Below are 17,464 nucleotides of genomic sequence, written 5' to 3'. Positions count from 1 at the left end.
AAGTTAAGGTAAGGATTCTAAGAGACCAATGATGGTGAAGGAATACAGTTCAGGCCTGGAGGGTGAGTCTGGGAAGAAGATTGAACAGTGCTGTATGTGGCAAATGAGTTTCCTGGTTTGTCTGAAATGTAGACTGAGTGAAAGAGGGGAAAGCTGCCCAAAGTCTAATGTCTGATGCAGGCAGCCCCCTGGAAGGGGCCTGGGCTGGGGGCTTGCCCAGCTTCTGCTCCTTGCGGTGCACTGGAATCGTCACCACAGAAAGAAAATAAATGTTGGGCGTTCCTTTCTTCAGGATGGCCCGAAAAAAGCCCAAATGGACAGGACAGTTTTGAAAGCTCCAGCTTGAATTTTTTTAGTGATTTGAAAAGAAAAGCTGCACATAATAGAGATTCAGTTTCATGTACAATCCTCTTTTTCAGTTCTATTGCATATATAGAAAAGACACCATGCTATTTGGCATTAATTACATTCAGAATAATATCCAGCTTCAGACCCTTACTAGTTGTGTGACCCTAGACAAATCACTTAACTTCTGCCTGCTCTATTTTCCTCATCTGTAAAATGGGGATAATAATAGTACCTGCCTCCCAGGACTGTTGTGAAGATCAAGCGAGATAACATTTGCAGAGTGCATTGCACACTGACACACGTAAGTGCCATATTTGTTGTTCAGTGGTTTCAGTTGCGTCCAACCCTTTGTGACCCCATTTGGGGTTTTCTTGGCAAAGATACTGGAGTGTTTGCCATTTCCTTTTCCAGATCATTTTACAGATGAAGAAACTGAGGCAAACAGGGTTAAGTGATTTGCTCAAGGTCACAAAGCTGGTAAATATCTAAGACTGGATTTGAACTCAAGTTTTTCTAACTCCAGGACAGGTACTCTATCCACTTCGCCACCTACCTGCCCTACAAGTGCTTTATACATGTTGTTATTTAAAAAAAAAAACAAAGCACCTTATTCCTTTCTTTGTGTGGCCATCTTATATCTTGTACAAGAATTCATTTCCATGCTGAACATTTTTTTCTCTCTTATTTGATAGACATTGAAAGTTATCAGCCAGAAAGTGAGCCTATGAAAAGGCCCTTGGCATCTTTCTAATTTTATCCAATAAATACCAGCCCCAATCATCAACATTCAAGTGCTTCTGTTGTCAGGAATAAATGCTTTCAGCATACTCAGAAATAATGGCCAAATTTATCTATTAATAGTAAACTAGGCCTTAATCTCTAATTAGCCTGATTTTTGCTGGCAGCTTTTTAGGTCTGCTTCCTGGAAATGCAAATATTCTGAACTGTTTGGCAACCAGCCTGTTGATGGTCTATGGGTATGTCATCCCTAGACAAGTCTATGTGAGTTCAGAGAGGGGCAGAGTGGGACTGGTCGCTGGAAGACTGATTTTTTGGGCATTCTACTCAAAGACCATCTTTAATCTGAGGAGGAGATATAGTTTTTGTTGCCGGTCAGTCAGTCAACCAGTGTTTATTAAGAGTCTACCAAATGGGGAAGATATCCGTAGTATCTGTGATCAGCTGTTTAGTCCTGTCAGCATTTAGTCTCAAGTGACTAATGCCTTTACATGTGTCCTTTGGGGAGTGCTTGTCTAAGCTTCTCATTTATTACTCTGTGCCCTCAACATGGTGGAAGGGGAAGATGCCCTTCCAATGGAAAGTCACTGGAAGAATCTGCTGCAGCGTTGTGCAGCACTGGGCCTCTTGGTCCTGGGACCAGTCACTGACACCCTTTGTACAGGTCATTGGGACCATATAGAGGAGGCAAGAGGTCAGGGCCTAGCTGCAATTTTGTTTCCTTTTTTTTTTTCTGGGATAACCCTGGCTCTGCCTCAATGCCAATCCCATCACTTTTATGCATCTCAACTACTCAGAGGATCCTCTATCTGAACACTCACAGTCAGTCCTCTGGGACCTGCAGTTAGTCTCAAGAAGGTTCTGGGCTGGCTTCTGGCATGGTAGAGTTCTTATCATGCAAGATGGCATCAGATAGTATGGTGGAAAACATGCTGGACCTGGGTGCAGAGAACCTGGGTTCAAATCCCCCCATCTGCAACATACTACCTGTAAATCATCTGACATTTCAGGGCCTTGATCTTCTGACCTGTCAAATCAGGAGGTTGGACTGGGTGACCTGTCTGGTCCCTTCTAGTTCTGCTCTACGATCCTGATGAGAGATGGGGAGATAGAAGAACGATAGAGGAGCCCCAAGACTGGAGTTCCCTGTGTGGGCCTTCTGGAAAAGAATTCATGGACTCAAGCATTCTTGAGGTCAAGGTGGTAAAGATTCATTATGCTTTTCATCAGGAAGAGTTCTTAGGGAATCTGAGATTTGAATGGAGTACAGAGAAAGTTACATAGTATATTCTATAGTAAAACATGTGCCAAATGTGGTGACTAGGTGGGTGACTCAGGGTGGGATTAGGGAGTGGTCAGTTCTTAAAGGAACATTTACTTTTAGTGTGTATTGTGCAGGTATTTTACCCAGAGTTCATCAGGAAATAGTCCAAGGGGGCACTACATGGAGGTGTGGTTTTAGGCCTGAAACATCACTAAGTCAACTCGCTGTCAGGACTGACTAAGGAATATCAGGCTGATCTCATCAACGTCTTGTTAGACAAGATACACGTAAGGGAGTATAGGTGTGTCTAAGTCTAGGATACATATGATTGGTCAGTGAGTAGTAAATGTCATTATGACCCAGGACACAGCCAGCTCAGCCGGTACACAGCTGGTTCAGACTAATAAATGCTATAGGTACATCTGGCTACTGTATCAGGAAAAGAGATAATGATTGTTGCTGGGGCAGGCTGACTTGGGCTGGGAAGAAACTGCCTGGGATAGCGCTTTGGGGTTAGGGAGAAATGTGATTTTTAGAGAGAAATGTGATTTTAGAATTGGGGTTCAAGCACAGGTACCCAAGCGCCCCATCATTCCATTACCTGTAGTCTGTGTCTTTATACTCAAGTGACGTTATTTTAAGCTGCATAAGGATGGGTGTCTTATCTCAACTTTGAATCTAAATGAATGAATGAGAAATATTCACTATTTTCTATGTGCCCAAAACTGTGCTAAATGTTTGGTACATGAAAGAAGAGCCGCCTCACACCATTCGTGAAGGGGGTGTAAATGATTCTTCCCTGATGCTTTCAGTAAGATCACCGTCCCTGCCTGCGGATGCCCTTATGGAGTGCTTTATGTAAATAAACTCTCGTTGGATCCTCACTGAACGCTAGGAGCTGGGGCTGCGCTCCCATTTTCCAGATGAAGACACTGAGGGGCAGATTCAGGGGGTCAGACTTGTCTGGGGTCGGCCAGCCAGGAAAGCTCTGCAGCTGGATCTGAGCTGGGGTCTGCCGGACCAGCTTCTGAGACACAGGCATTTATGAGGCCCCTCCCGTGTGCCAGGCCCTGCACTAGCTGTGGCACCGAGAAGGGCACAGGGCAGACACGATCCGGGGTCGGTCTCCTCCGGGACCAGTCAGTGGAGACGTCAGCCCCACTCGCCCCGCGGGCCAGCAGAGCCGGGCAGGGTTTCCAGGGCCCCGCTCCAGGCCGGGCCAGTCCAGGGCAGCAGAGCCGGGGGCGGGGCCGGGGGGTAGAGGGGAGGGGCCAGTTTCCCTCGCCGCACCTTCGCCGCGCTTTCAGGGGCCTCCGGGCTCTCCTGGGCGCCACCCTCTCCTCCCGCCGCCAGGGGTCGCCAGAGCGCCACGGCAGCCCCGCCTCCAGCTCCGGGGGCCGACCCAGGAAGGCTCTTCCTTCCGAAGGGATCGTGCGCGTGCGCGGTCTGGCGAGGAGAACGGGGCAGGAAGGCGAGAGGCGGAGCCAGAGGGCAGGAAATAGGGGCGGAACCCCCTCGAGGGACCGGAAATGATTGGGTGGGATAGCACCTGGGGCCGCGAGGCCGAGACCCGGCCCTGGCGGGGAGGGCGGGTTTGCGCCTGCGCAGGCCACCTTCTGAACGTCGCCGCCACCAGGGGCTGAGGGGACGTCGGGGTCAGTACTCGGGGTGCCGGCCAAGCCTTCTTCGCTTGGCCTGGGGATCAGGGGTCCTGTAGAAGGCGCGAGGGACAGTGGGGGCGGGCCTGACCTGGGAGGGACCGGGGCGTGTGTGTAGCGGAGGGCGGGAGAGAGAAGGGGGAAGCCCTTCCTCCATCCGGGGCTCGAGAGGGGGCGGGGCCTCCGAGCTACTGGGTTACCAAAGGGCGGGGCTTGTAGAGAAGGGGCGGAGCCTACGGGGCAGGCGCCCTAGAGACCATCCCCTAGGTCTTAGCCCTTTTTACCGGAAATCAGGGGAGTCACCTACCCAAGGCCACGTGCCATGAGTAGCAAGGCAGGGAGTAAGGATGACACATGCAGTCAGATCCTGGGTTCGAATCCATTTTTATTTGTTAACATCCCATATAAGCTCGGTCCGGGTTTCAGTTTCCTCTTCTGTAGATGGACTCCAGGAACCCTTGTAGCACCATGTTTATGATGTGATAATAAGAACCAGCCAAATCGGAAAGCATTTCTGATAGACTTCTTGTGTGCGGGAGGCACAGAAACGGTTTGTGTTCTCAGGGAGCTCAAGGTCTAACAGCAGTAACAGTAACAACAATGGATACTTTGAGTCACTCTCTGATACAATTGTAACAGGCAGTAACAAAATAGCAACAGCCATAACAATGAAAGCTGTTGAGTCATTTCAGTCCTGTCCCACTGACTCTTCATGACCCCACTTGGGATTTTCTTGGCAAAGATATTGGAGGAGTTTGTTATTTCCTTCTCCAGCTCATTTTACAGATGAGGAAACTGAGGCCTCTCGGGTTAAGTGACTTGTCCAGGGTCACATGGCTAGTAAGTGTCTGAGGTCAGATTTGAACTCAGGAAGATGAGTCTTCTCTGACTTCTCTGTACCACCTAGCTGCTCCCATGTAATGATGAATAATCATTCATAGTAATGATAATGGTGATAGAGAGTCAGCTTCAGAGCCAGGAAGATCTAGGTGCCTCTGGCATGTCCTGGCTGTGTGAAAAGGGCCTTAACCTCTTCTAACACGGAGTTGCAACAAAAGTTTATCTGCCTTGAATAAAAGGAGTTCTTCCAGGAGTGCCCTTTCCAATGACATTGTAGGTTTAGGCTCTGTCCCCAGTAATAGCTGACCTGTGTGCCGGAGTTCCTGATCAAAACTTTTGACTTCAGTTCACCAGACACTTAGAATTTTTTTGCTTCTTAAAATCCCAAGTTTCTTTCATAGTCTGTGTGCCCTTTCCTACAGCAGAGCTTTCTTGATGCACTTCTGACTGGCTCTGTGTTACTTTGAAGCTTTGCTTCTTATACCTTATGATTTCTTCTCTGGGTCCCTGTTCTGTGGCCTTTGTAGAATGTGTCTCTTGTACAAGCCAGGCCCTTAAGTCTTTGTTGAGCTTACCTGATTCTGGATGGGAGGGGGCTTCCTAGGGGAAGGTAGAGGGAAGACAAGGAGGGGGGAGTCCAAGTAGGGAAGGAGATGGCAGGTTGAGGTGGGGAAAGTGATGAGTTCTGTGTCAATGTTTCAGTTTTCCTCCTCTGTACTCCACAGACTTCTCAGGAATGTCCCCTGCTGGGCATACGTGGCTGGGTTCAAATGTTCCCTTTATACTAGTTGGGTGACCCCTGCAAATCCCTGAGCCCTGGTTTCAACATCTATAAAGTGGAGATGATATGTGTAGTATCTGCCTCACCAGGTTACTGAGAGGCCCAGATGAGATGTCAGTCAACAAACATTTATTAAATACTTTCTACTTGCCAGTTCAATGCTAAGCTCTGAGGATATGAAGGAAAATAAAATATGTGTCAAATGCTTTATAAATCTTAAGGGGCTTTTGTTCTAAGGGGAGCTGGGGCAAGATGGAAACAATGAAGTAAATATTCAGAATTCGTAAGGGGAGATGGAAGGGACAGAGGGGGAGACATTGGCTGTGGGGGGGGCACAGAAAGGTCACACAGTAAATAGGTGACAGAGCTAAATTTGAACTCAGTTCTTGATTTCTATTCTGGCATCCAGCTCAGTACCTGGCACTTAGTGGTCGCTTGATAAATTGAGTTGAGCTCCTGTGAGGGGTCTGAGAGGTAAAGGGACTGAAAGGAGAGGGCCCCCAAGTGGAAGGAGGAGAGAATGGATGGGTTTGGGAGGAGAGCAGAGTGAGCACATGGGGCTCCGGAGGGGAATGTCTGGGATAATAATAAATCCCTTTTCTATAGCGTTTAAGGTTTATTAAGCAATTTCCCCACAGTAGTCCTGTGAAGCAGAACCTGGGAGGGTTGTTACCCCTATTTTACAGACAAAGAAACTGAAGGAATTGTCCCAGGTCAGTATAAATGTAGAAACGCCAGACCGCCTGCCTGCACTCTCGCTTCCTGGTTCTGGGTGATGGGATTGATACTAGCCCTGTGTTTAGTTACAGTCTGGAAAGGTGCTCACCTGTTCCCCCAGCACTGCCCTCATTGCGCCCAGGGTTTATTTTGAGCTGAGTTTGTTTATAAAGAAGCGCTATGTCTGTCGGAGTCTTTCACCTCTTCTCTGAACTTTGCAACATTTTCCCTCCTGCACAGGACCTAGAAAAGACCTTTTACTCACACAACCTCTAGTTCATCAGTGTTTGATGCATCAGAAAGTCAATGCATAAGCTTTCTAAGTAAATACAATAAAAAATCTCTTTCCTTCATTTTCTCCAGAACCTTTTAATCATTCTTCAGCACCCAGTCTGTAAGAGCCCTTTCATCCCCCACCTCAAATACTGCTCCAGTGAAATGGAGCACCATTGCGCAGCATCCAACATCCCCACACAAGGAGTAGAAGTCCAGGGGGCTGAAAATAGCCTTGGGAGCTGTGAGCCAGGCTGGCCATAGAGCAGAGAGGATCCTTGGAAGGGCACAGCCAAGGGCACATCTGCCCTTCTTACCTTAGACCCAAGCAGTGCAGCAAGACAGACTGAGGCCTGCTCCAGTGGCTTTTGGGCCCTTCCTTGGTGGGTGGACTTTGCTCAAATGATTATTTAAAGTACTTTCCTATTTTTGCCAATCTGACAGCTGTTTCCATAGAAACCGAAGAAGAGACAGGCGCTTTCAGCAGAGTTGTTAAACCTGTCTTTGAGGCTTCAGCTGTGAATGCCAGGCAGTGTTGGACAGGCTCATTTTGAAATGATCTTTTAAAAATTAAGGCTCTAAAATGTTCTCAAAGACCATAAAGATTCAATTGTTTAATGAGCTAAAATGATTAAATTAACAAAGAATCTTACAAATTCATCAGCTTTGCTCATTAGCTTGCTAGAATTCTTTTGATGTAAATTTATGGAAGCCTTTGATTTGGTTCTACAGCCTTACATCTTTCTATCAGTATATATAATCTGATATTTGGTTCTGTAGCAATAAATTTCTTCCTCAAATAAATGAAAGATTATAAATTAAGAAATATTGCTATTCACTGTCTGTAGGCATTGCAAGTAGTGTTCCTAGGCTATTTCTGTACAACTTAATATCCGTCCAACAGGCATTTATTATGCATCTGTGGTATAAATTCAAGGCACTGTGCTTAGTACTAGTTGCTGCTTGGTTCCTGCCCTCCAGGAACTTGTGATAGTCAGGTAGATGACTTGAAGACGTGTAGCTGCTGGGATATCGATGAGAATGTTGTAAGGAAGGATAGCAACAATGCTCCAAGTCATTTCCTTGTTCCGGAAGCTTCTGGGGCTCCTTTGTCATGCCTAGTTTGTTTCTTCAAGCCCTTTGCATTTTGACTCAAGGTCCCCTTCCAAGCATGTGGGTTGTGACTCTCATTCATTCACCTCACCCTTTCCTCAGTGTTTCTAGTGTCTCCTACCTTTGTGCCTTCACACTGGCTGCCCCTTTTGGCCAGTAGAGCTTTCTCTCTCTCTTCGTCTCTGCTTGCTAGGATTTCTGGCTTCCTTGAAAACCCAGCTGAAGAGTTATCTCCTATGGTGCTATGTCTTGAGCCCCTTTGGACTCCTGGTGAAGCCTTTGGACCCTTTCACACAATTGTGTTCTGAAAATTATTGAAAGAAATGCTCAATTTCAGTTAGAGCTTAATGAAAATAAAAATATAATCTATTTCTGTTCCATGTTCTCAGAGCACTTTTTGGGTTAATGAATCACAGGTTAAAAATCCTGTTCAACAGGAAGGCTATTCTAATTCCCTAGCTACTAATGCCCTTGCCTTAGAAATGATTTTGATCACATTATTTATTTAATTTTCTGTATGTACTTATTGTTTTCCCCAATAGAATGGAAGCTTCTTGAGGAGAGAGACTGTTTTGATTTTGTGTGTATGTTCCCCAACATAGTAGGGTGCCAAGTATGCAGTAGGTGCTTAGTAAATGCTTGTAGAATAAATACATGGCTGGAGAGCCAGAGAAAGTGCAGCATTAAAACCATTTGTCAGCCCCTCTCAATGCCTTCTCCATGAGTAGAATGTTTATTTTATCATGTAATTATGTGGTTTTCTATGTTGTATCAGAAATTTAAAATTATAAGCTGGATAAAGTGGTAGAGCTACTGTTCATCTTTCAGATTTAAACCAGAAGGTGGCATGTTCAGATCTGATTAGATTCTCAAAGGAAGATGTCAGCTGGTGGGTGGGAGCAGATTAGTTAAATTTTAAAATAACATTGTGATGGTTATTATAAACAAACACCTCCTTTAAGAAAAGGAGACAGATAATAATAGCTAACATTTATTGAGTTTTAAGGTTTGTAGGCTCTTATATCAGCATATTCTTTCATCTTTGATGATCTTGGGAGGTAGGTGCTATTATTATCCCCATTTTACCAGTGAAAAAAACTGAGGCCGTGAGAAGTTGTGACTTTCCTGGGATCCCAAGACTGGTGAGATTGAGGATTTGTATTCGGCTTGTGTGTTTACAAATACAGCTTCATCCACTGTACCTCCAGCCCCAGACTCTTATAGGTCTGCTTTTTGGGAGGTGTGGGAAAAGGGAATAACAGAAAAAAAGGGAGTTTGGGCCCTTCTCTTCCCCAGTGATGGGGGCATTCTTCTGTTTTGCTACAGCTCCTTTGAGCAGTGGTTAGCATCTTCTCAGGTTTTCTTCTTCATCATTGTAAGATCGTTGTTCTTAGTCTTTTGTTTTGGAAAAGGACCATTGACATCATGGGTGATGTCTTTAGTTGTCAGCCTCACTTTCTCTTCCTGAATTGTGGAAGTCCAGTGACAGGACAAAAGCTGGCCTGGGAGGCAGCGGATGAGCTTGATGTCTTCGATGTCTGGCCAAGCTTTGAGTGTGCCACAGTGCCTGCTTTTGCCACCTTTATAGCCACAAATGGTCCATCAGGGAAGTCTTCACATACCTGGGTAGACATCCCCCAACTCGCCACAGGGTCTGAAGATTATTGGTTACTTTCAGCCTGGTTTAGCTGATGCTTTGATTGCTGGGCTGTGGCCACTGAGCATGCTGCAGGGGACCCCAAAGGTGGATAAGCAGCCTTGAAAACCCCACACCAGAGGTGCTGGTCCTCCCTGGATACTCCACATAGATTATGGAATTAGGCAGTGCCATGATTTAAGTGACTTCTTGGTTTAGGCTGATAAGAAATCCATGGATCCCTCAATATATAGATGGATTTATAGAGAGAGCATTTCTTAAGTTCTTATCATGTGCCAGACATTGTGTTGGGAATACAGATAAAAAGATAGTGTCTCCTCAAGGATCTTACATTCAGATGGGGAGACTGCATCCAAAAAGGACCTAGAAGAGGGATGGGATAAGAAGAAGAAGTCAGGAAAGTTCAAAGCAGAGCTGAGAGAATTGATCCTCGATGGCCTGGGTTCTGCATGGAGTACTGTTCCCTGGTTGGGCCTCACCATTCAGAAGAGGGGCTGGGGCAGAGGCGTCTTCAGAGAAGGCTTTTGGTGGGCAGGTATGAGATGGGGGACTCGGGAGAGAAGCTGGCAGAGTTTCTCCTTTGGTCACTTTTTAAGCTTGTGTATTTTGCTGTAGAAAGTATTGTACCACAGTTGTAAGTGAATGTCAGAACAGTGTTGTTAATATTTAAGATTATTATAATTTGGGTGAATCCATTAACAGGATTGCAAGTCTTGCTAGTGGTTTTTTTTTTTTTTTAAACAGTGCACCTGCCCAGGGAAATAACCAACACTGTGACACTTCCAGATGGGCAGTGCAATTCCCAGGATCCCCATGTTCAGATGAGGAAACTGAGTCTCAGAGAGGTGACATGAGTAGTCATTTTTATTTAAGTGATATAGCTAATCAGATCTGGAGCTGGGACCCACAAACTTTGTCTTCCCTCTTCAAGTCCAGCATTCTCAGGTTTCCTGTATCTACAAAAATTGTTTCCTATTATTTACCACACCAAATTTTAATTAATTTTTTCAGTAAACAAAGACTTCCTGCTCTCACTTTCCTCCTTCCTCCTCCCCCCAAACTAAACAAAACCCTTGTTACAAATATGCATAGTCAAGCAAAAACAAATTCCTGCACTGGCCTTTTCCAGAAGAGGCATATCTCATTCTGCCCCAAGTGGGAGGATAGCCTTCTTCATCATGGGTCCTTTGGAATCTCTGTTGGAATCTTGGATAAAAATGACATTTTTTCCAGGAGTATAGAACACAACTCATCCACAGCTCATCCAGAGTGATTCTTGTCCAGCTCCTCATAAAACATTGGCAAAGGGTCTGTCCAAGGTCCTGGGACCTTTTGGCTTATCAGCAACAAGGCTATGTCTTAACTTTGCTCTGTGATAGTCCTCCTCCTTTTCAGACCATACATTTTCTATATGAGGCTTTATTGGCAATATGCTGCTGCCTGTTGATGCTCAGCATGCAGCTCTCCATCCTTCGAGTTACCCATGATTTTAATTCTTAAGAAATGGTGACACTTTATTACTCAGAGCCATAGAGCATCACTGGAAGTATATTGGCATAGGCTGGCTTGTCTTCCTTTGATCAGGAGCCCCTAGGGTGTTTTAAAGCATGAGATAGTCTTTTCATTGTGGTCCAACTGCAGGGTTCCTTTAGCTCAGTTCTGAGCCTGACTTGTGTGCATGAGGGCAGCCTTCTAAAGTTGACTTGTGGATGCATTTTCCCAGTAGACTTCCCGTCCCAGTCCATGTCATTGTCTGGGCAGTCAGCATCCTTCATCTATTTTGACCAATTATTTATTAAAACTGTTGCCCATAAGATCATAGATTTAGAGATGAAAAAGACCCTTGAGATCAGCTAGTCCAAACCTGTCATTTTATAGCTGAAGAAACTGAGAGTGATTAATTGTGCCTTAAATTTTAGTGGAAACACAATATAATTATATTGGTAACAATAAAGGATTAGAATTTAAGTGAGTATTTTTCTTAAGTTGATTGTTATAGGGAAAGCACTTAAAAATCTATGGTAACTCCCCAGTTGGTCTTTGTTGAGTCTCTCATCTGGAGGAGACCAGCAGTGCTTGTGGGGTGGCCTTCAGTTGTCTCTGTGTCTCTCTGACTAGTTTGTCCTTTTTGGTTTTACATTTCTTTTAAAAGAGTTTGTTGATGTCTTTGATTTTTCTGTCACCTACTTTTGTGAATACGTCCCTCCTTCCCTTACCTAGTGGGCCATCCCTGGCAACAGAAGACCAAAGGGTGGAAAAAAGCAGTTCAACCAACCTAATGGCAGCTGTCTCTGAGAGTGTATGCAGTGCCCCTCAACTGTGATCAGGAGGGTCTGGGTGTGATGGTGCCTCTGACACTTAAATGTGTGCTATTGGGCAGGTCAGTCTACTTCTCTGAGCCTCGGTTTCCCCAGCCATTACAAGAAGAGGTTTAAAGTGGAAATGACACTGAACTTGCAGTTTCTACCCGGGATATTCCATCTTCTGCCTACTCTTTTGTACTGCATGCTGTCCCCCATCTCTACTGTGATTGAGGCAGCTTATTGATGTAGTGGATAGAACACTTCCTAGCAGTGTGACCCTGGCCAAGTCACTTACCCTCTATCTGCCTCAGTTTCCTTAGCTATAACATAGGAACATTAACAGCAGTTGCCTCAGAGTTGTGAGGACTAATTGAAATAATATTTGTAAAGTGCTTAGCACAGTGCCTAGCACAGTCAGTGCTTATGTCCTTTCTTTTAAAATTACATTTTATATTATTTTATTTTAAAGAAATATCTACTTTCTTTCTCTCCCATGTTCTCATACCTCCTCCATCCTCCTTCCTCACTCTCTTGAGGAAGCAAGAAACAAAATCCAGTACTATAAATATGTCTAATCAAGCAAAACAGATTTCCACTTTGACCATGTCCATATGTCTCGGTATTCTGCATCTATCACCTCTCTGTCAAGAGGTGGGCAGCAGGTTTCATCCTGAGTCCTCTGGAATTGTGTTCATCAGTTCCCGAGTTGGGCTGTTTTTTTCAAGAAGTTTGTTGGAGAAGGGATTGACAGTAACTCATATAGTATTTTACAAAGGACTTCACTTGCCACAACATGGTAGGATCTATAGTAGAAGTACAGTATTATTATCACCTTTTTATAGATGGGGAAACTGAGGTTAAAGTTGAAGTAAGGATAAAGTAACTTGCTCAGTGTACACAGCTAGTAAGTGCAGTAGGACTCAGAGCCTACACAGGAATCCATTTCTGTTTCTCTGAATCAAGATCCATTTCTTTTTTCTTGTATTGTTCTACTTTGTTTTAAGGGGGCAGAGAGGATGGTAGCTTAACTAGATGTTGGAGACCATAGAAGCTTCTTTCAGTTTTTAAAAATAGAGCATGCTCACACATGCTTGTAGGCAGAGAAGGAAGAAGCTGGTGATCCAATCAGTCGATAAACATTCATTATTTACCTTCTGTGGGCCAGGCACTGGGGGTGCAAAGGAAAAAATGAAGCAGTTCTGCCTTCAAGACCTTGCCTTATGCTGAGCGGGATAGTGCGTGTGTGTGTGTGCACGTGTATGTGTACGTGTACATGTATGTGTACCTACACAATAGATATGAAATCGTGTGAGGGAGAATGCTAGTAGCTGGGGGAATCATTGGCAGAGCCTTGAAGGAGACTGAGATTTCAAAGAGGCAGAAGTGAGGAGGCAAGGGGGGCAGACAGAGCAAAGGCACAGAGAGAGGTTAGGGCTGGGCAGAGAAATCTGAGGATTATCTGTCATATCAGAACCATGGAAGGTGATGAAATCACCAAGCACAATAGATTCAGGACAGAGCCTTGGAGATCAACCAGGTCAAGTGCAGAGAGAGGTCAAGAAGAAAGGGGTTTGAGAAAAGGCTGGATTTGCCAATTAAGAGATCATTAATACACATGGAGAGAGCAGTTTGAATTGTTATAATGTTGGAAGTCAGACTGCAAAGAGTGGAGACATTTTCTCCAGGAAAGTAAATGAAGGAAATGATTGTAAACCGCTTCTTCTGGGATCATAGATTTGAAGCCCAAAGGGACTTTAGTCTCATTTTGTTTTACTAACGAGGAAACTTAAGCTGAGAGTGTTTAAATGACTTGTCCAGGGTCATATAGCCAACCAATGTCTGAGGCAGCTGTGACCTCAGGTCTTCCTTACTTGAAGCCCAGTGCTCTGTCTCCTGCGTCACTGAGCTATCCGTGAAAAGGAGGAGGGAGATAGAGGACGACAGATAGAGACACAAGTAGGGTGTACAGAGGGCTTACTAAGGAGGGGAAGCCGTGGGCATGTTTTTGAGTTACAGGGAGAAAGGCGCTGGTGCTGCTTATTCTTGATGGGAAGGGATGGGATCCAGGGTCTCATCATCAGACACTGGAGCAAAGGAGGAGAGGAGGGGAAGCATGTCAAGAGAGGCTGATACAGAGAAGAGGAGAAGGGAGAGTTCTCTGAAAGTGACCTCGATTTTCTCAGAAGGAGATGAGGGGTGGACCAGATAGAGAGATAAGCTGAAGATGGGAGAGAGTGAATGTGTTAGTAGATGGTGTCAGGCATTACAGAAAGTAGAAGGCTTATGGGGAGCATAGAAGGGGCCCAGCCCCTACAGGGCTCCTTAAGTGAGAAGGATGAGAGTATGAAGGGATACAGAAATTTAGGTGTTGAGACTAGGGAAGATGATGGCACTGCCTTCTGATGACCTGGAATTCCATGAAAAGAATTTCATGTCCACAGACTTTACAAAATGGATTTGGTCAGGGGTTCAGTCTTTTATGGGATTCCCTATGGCTTTTCTGCTGTTTAAGTGCGTGTGTGTGTTCATCCTTCATTTTCAAAGAAGACCACGCCATCAGAGAAATGATGACATGACTTGCACTTGACTTTGTTTTGAGTGAGGGAGGGCTGTGCAGGTCACCAGCCTCACTTCTCCTCCAGCGCCATCTGGATCCAGTGACCAGATATTCATCAGGATGACTGGTGACAGCTCAGGATACAGTGGGACCTTGGCCTTTTCAGATATTCACTTAGAGGGAGGTAACGCCCATTGAGTGAATAGGCCTCTTTAAGAAGTGGTCAAAGAATGGCCCTTTTAATGAGCAAAAGAAAAAAAAATAACTAAATGAAGCTGGGACGGAAAGAGAAACTGTTACTATTGATAATTATTCTAAGCCAGTCATTAAGTGGAACTTAAATGAAAAGCATTTTCACTAGAGGCCCCTCCATGGACTCTGCCTGAAACTGAGGCCTACAGTGTCTAATGAACATTGTGTGTGCACCCACAAGTGTCCAAGGACAAAAAGTGACAAGTCCTTCAGAGGCCTTGGAGTCCCAAATCCTTTAGGTGATTTGAAAGGAAACTGAGTCCTAGAAAGCTGGATAGCTCAGTGTAAGATCAACTTTTTGGAAAGATTAAGGAAAGCCATTCTGCCATGTGGGAATCAGAGCTCACTCAATCAGTCTAATACTCTCTGCATCAAAGAGATGCTTAATATCAGTTCTTAACTTGCATGGTTTAGTGAGGGTGCACTAAGCAGGAGCCCTCCAGATTGGTCTACATGGGCAGATTTGGGCCTCTTCTAATATAACAGCCTTCTAAGAAACCTTAGAACTCTGGCCTTTCCCATTACTCTTGCTTAATGCTTCTGTGGTGGAAAGTGGGGATGAACTCTGATTTCAGACCATGCCTGCTTCTGCCTGCTTCGACATGAGTCATTGGCGGTCTCCATGTATCTTTCAGTCAGAACAACTCACAGAGGACCCTACTCAGGTGTAAAGGGGTGATGGCCTGCATCAGTGGAGAGACTTCAGAGAGATGTACATGCGGAATCATTGAAGGTGTTTATGTAAGCGTGTGGGAAAATGGAGAGCTATCTTCCCTGGATCCTCTGGCTCTCCTCATCACTAATTCTTGAGCTTCTTTAGCAGGACTTACACAGCATTTTATAGTTTTTGCTAGTTGTTTCAGGTATTTTGGGTCTTGGCTCAAATGGACTCTTATGCTTGAGTCTGTGAGGGGCCAGGGCTGTGTCTTAAGCTTCTTTTGACTCTTAGCCAGTGCTCAGCACTTTGGAGGCTCTTGGGAAATACTATGACGTCTGGGTTAAGTATGTACGGACTGATCACTTTGGCTTATTTTGTATTTTTTCAGTTTTGTTATTATGAATTTGCTAACCATCAAAAAATATAAATTGTCTTTAGAAAAGAATAGAAAAAGATCTCTATTATGTATAGCTTTTTAGAAAAAAGTGTGTTAAATTTAAAATGGTATTTCTAGCATTGCCCTCTGTATGTGTTTCTTTCTAAGCTTTTTTCTGATCTTTTCTGTGTATTTTTATTTTTTTCTATCCTTATTTCATTTATTTCAGTAAACATTTATTAAGTGCCTACTGTGTGCAGAATATTGGGATTAAAAAAAGTCTGACCACAACTTGGATTTAAAGATATAAAATATACACGAATACAAGGTAATTTGAAGAATTTATGTTTGCTAGCCTCAGTCTTCTTGAAGTAGTATGTTTGATTATCTTCTTAAAATTTTTTTCATCTGTTACTTAGAATTTTAAAGAATATTTTATTTTTCCAATTACATATAAAAACAGTTTTTAACATTTGTCTTTAAAAATTTCGAGTTCCAAATTCTTTCCTTTCCCCCCTCATTGAGAAGGCAAGCACTTCGATATAGGTTATACATGTGCAGTCATGCAAAACATATCCATAATACTCATGTTGTGAGAGAAAACTTTTTTCTGTGTATTTTTCTAAATGTTTTATTGATACTCTTTCTTCTCTAATTTTTTTGTGTCACTATCGCCCTCCCCCCACTTCCCCAGCTCCTCAAGAATATAGTGGAAAATCCTACTTTGTAACAAATTAGTATAATAAAACCAAAACAGATCCACACATTGGTTGTATCTGAGAACATATGTCTCATTTGGCACCTTAATTCCATCACCTCTCCATCAGAAGCGAGTAGTTTGCTTCATTGTCTGTTGTCTCCCATTGGGCATTGCCTTGATCAGTCTCTGTAAGTCTTTCATGATTGTTTTCCTTTATAAAGTTCATATTAATTCTTCTCCTGGTTCTGCCCATTTGACCTGTGTTCTCCCAGACTTCCCTGAATCTGTCTCTGTCATTTTTGGTGGTACAAGGATACTCCATCCATTCCATTCCTATTCCATAATTGTCTAGCCCCAGCATGGGGAACATGTGGCCCTCTAGGCTCTCAAGTGTGGCCTTTCGACTGAATCTAAACTTCTGGAACAAATCCTTGATTCCCCTTTGCCCCTAGTCTAGCTCCATCCATTTAGTTGATGGACACCCACTTTGTTTCTAGGTCTTACCTACAACAAATAAGAGGTGCTGTGTGTATTTTGTTGCTGTAGGTCTTTTCACTCTTTCTTTGGTACCTTTGGCATGGAAGTCTAGGAGTGGTAAGATGAGGCAGAGGGTGTTCACAGTAGAGTGTTTTTTAGGTGCTGTTTGTCAGAAGAGTTGGGTTAATTTGCAGTTCCTCCAGCAAGAAGTTATTGGGTCTGCCCTCTCACTGCCTCTCCAGCAATTGTCATCTTCCTTTTTCTGTCTGCTTATCTAGTCTGATGGGAATGACATGGAAACTCAGAGTTGTTTTTTTGGAACATTTTTTTCATCTAGCTCTCCATGAACTGTCTGTTCATATCCTTTGCCCATTTATCTATTGGGCAAACAGTTCTGGTTCTTCTGTCCTATAGATCTTGCAAATCGGATCCTGATTAGAGAAATTTGCTGCAAACATTTTTTTCCTCAGTTAACTATTTCCCTTTTAATTCTTACAACATTGATTTTGTTTGTACAAAAACTCTTCAATTTTCTGTAATCACAGTTCTCCATTTTATTGCCTGTGACACTTTCAGTCCGCAGCCATAGTTGTGAATGGTCACTCCTTTTCTGCTCCTTTAATTTTCTTATGGTGTGACTGTTTAATTTGTCTGATTTGAACAAATGTGACCTAATTTTGCTTGCCTCAGGTTCAGAAATGAAAAAATAAAATGAAAACTACCATTTCAGTTGGAATATCAGTTGAGACATG

The 17,464-nt window shown here is 44.0% G+C and overlaps 1 protein-coding gene across 6 annotated transcripts in view; it reads left to right on the top strand.

Moving 5' to 3' along the window:
• Positions 1-3,874: 3,874 nt before the first annotated feature.
• Positions 3,875-17,464, top strand: part of OMA1 (OMA1 zinc metallopeptidase) — a 148,459-nt gene continuing 134,869 nt past the window's right edge. For 2 of the 6 annotated variants that reach the window (XM_072649630.1, XM_072649631.1), the window contains exon 1: positions 3,875-4,005. The gene's annotated coding sequence lies outside the window, so the exon portion shown is untranslated. The remainder of the gene's footprint in view (positions 4,006-17,464) is intronic. The other 4 variants (XM_072649629.1, XM_072649626.1, XM_072649625.1 and 1 more) reach the window with 3 other exon arrangements.

This window comes from Notamacropus eugenii, chromosome 2, assembly GCF_028372415.1.
Source record: "Notamacropus eugenii isolate mMacEug1 chromosome 2, mMacEug1.pri_v2, whole genome shotgun sequence".
Taxonomy (NCBI): domain Eukaryota; kingdom Metazoa; phylum Chordata; class Mammalia; order Diprotodontia; family Macropodidae; genus Notamacropus; species Notamacropus eugenii.
Note: the sequence above shows the minus strand (reverse complement) of the source record. Positions and strands in the feature narration are given on the sequence as shown.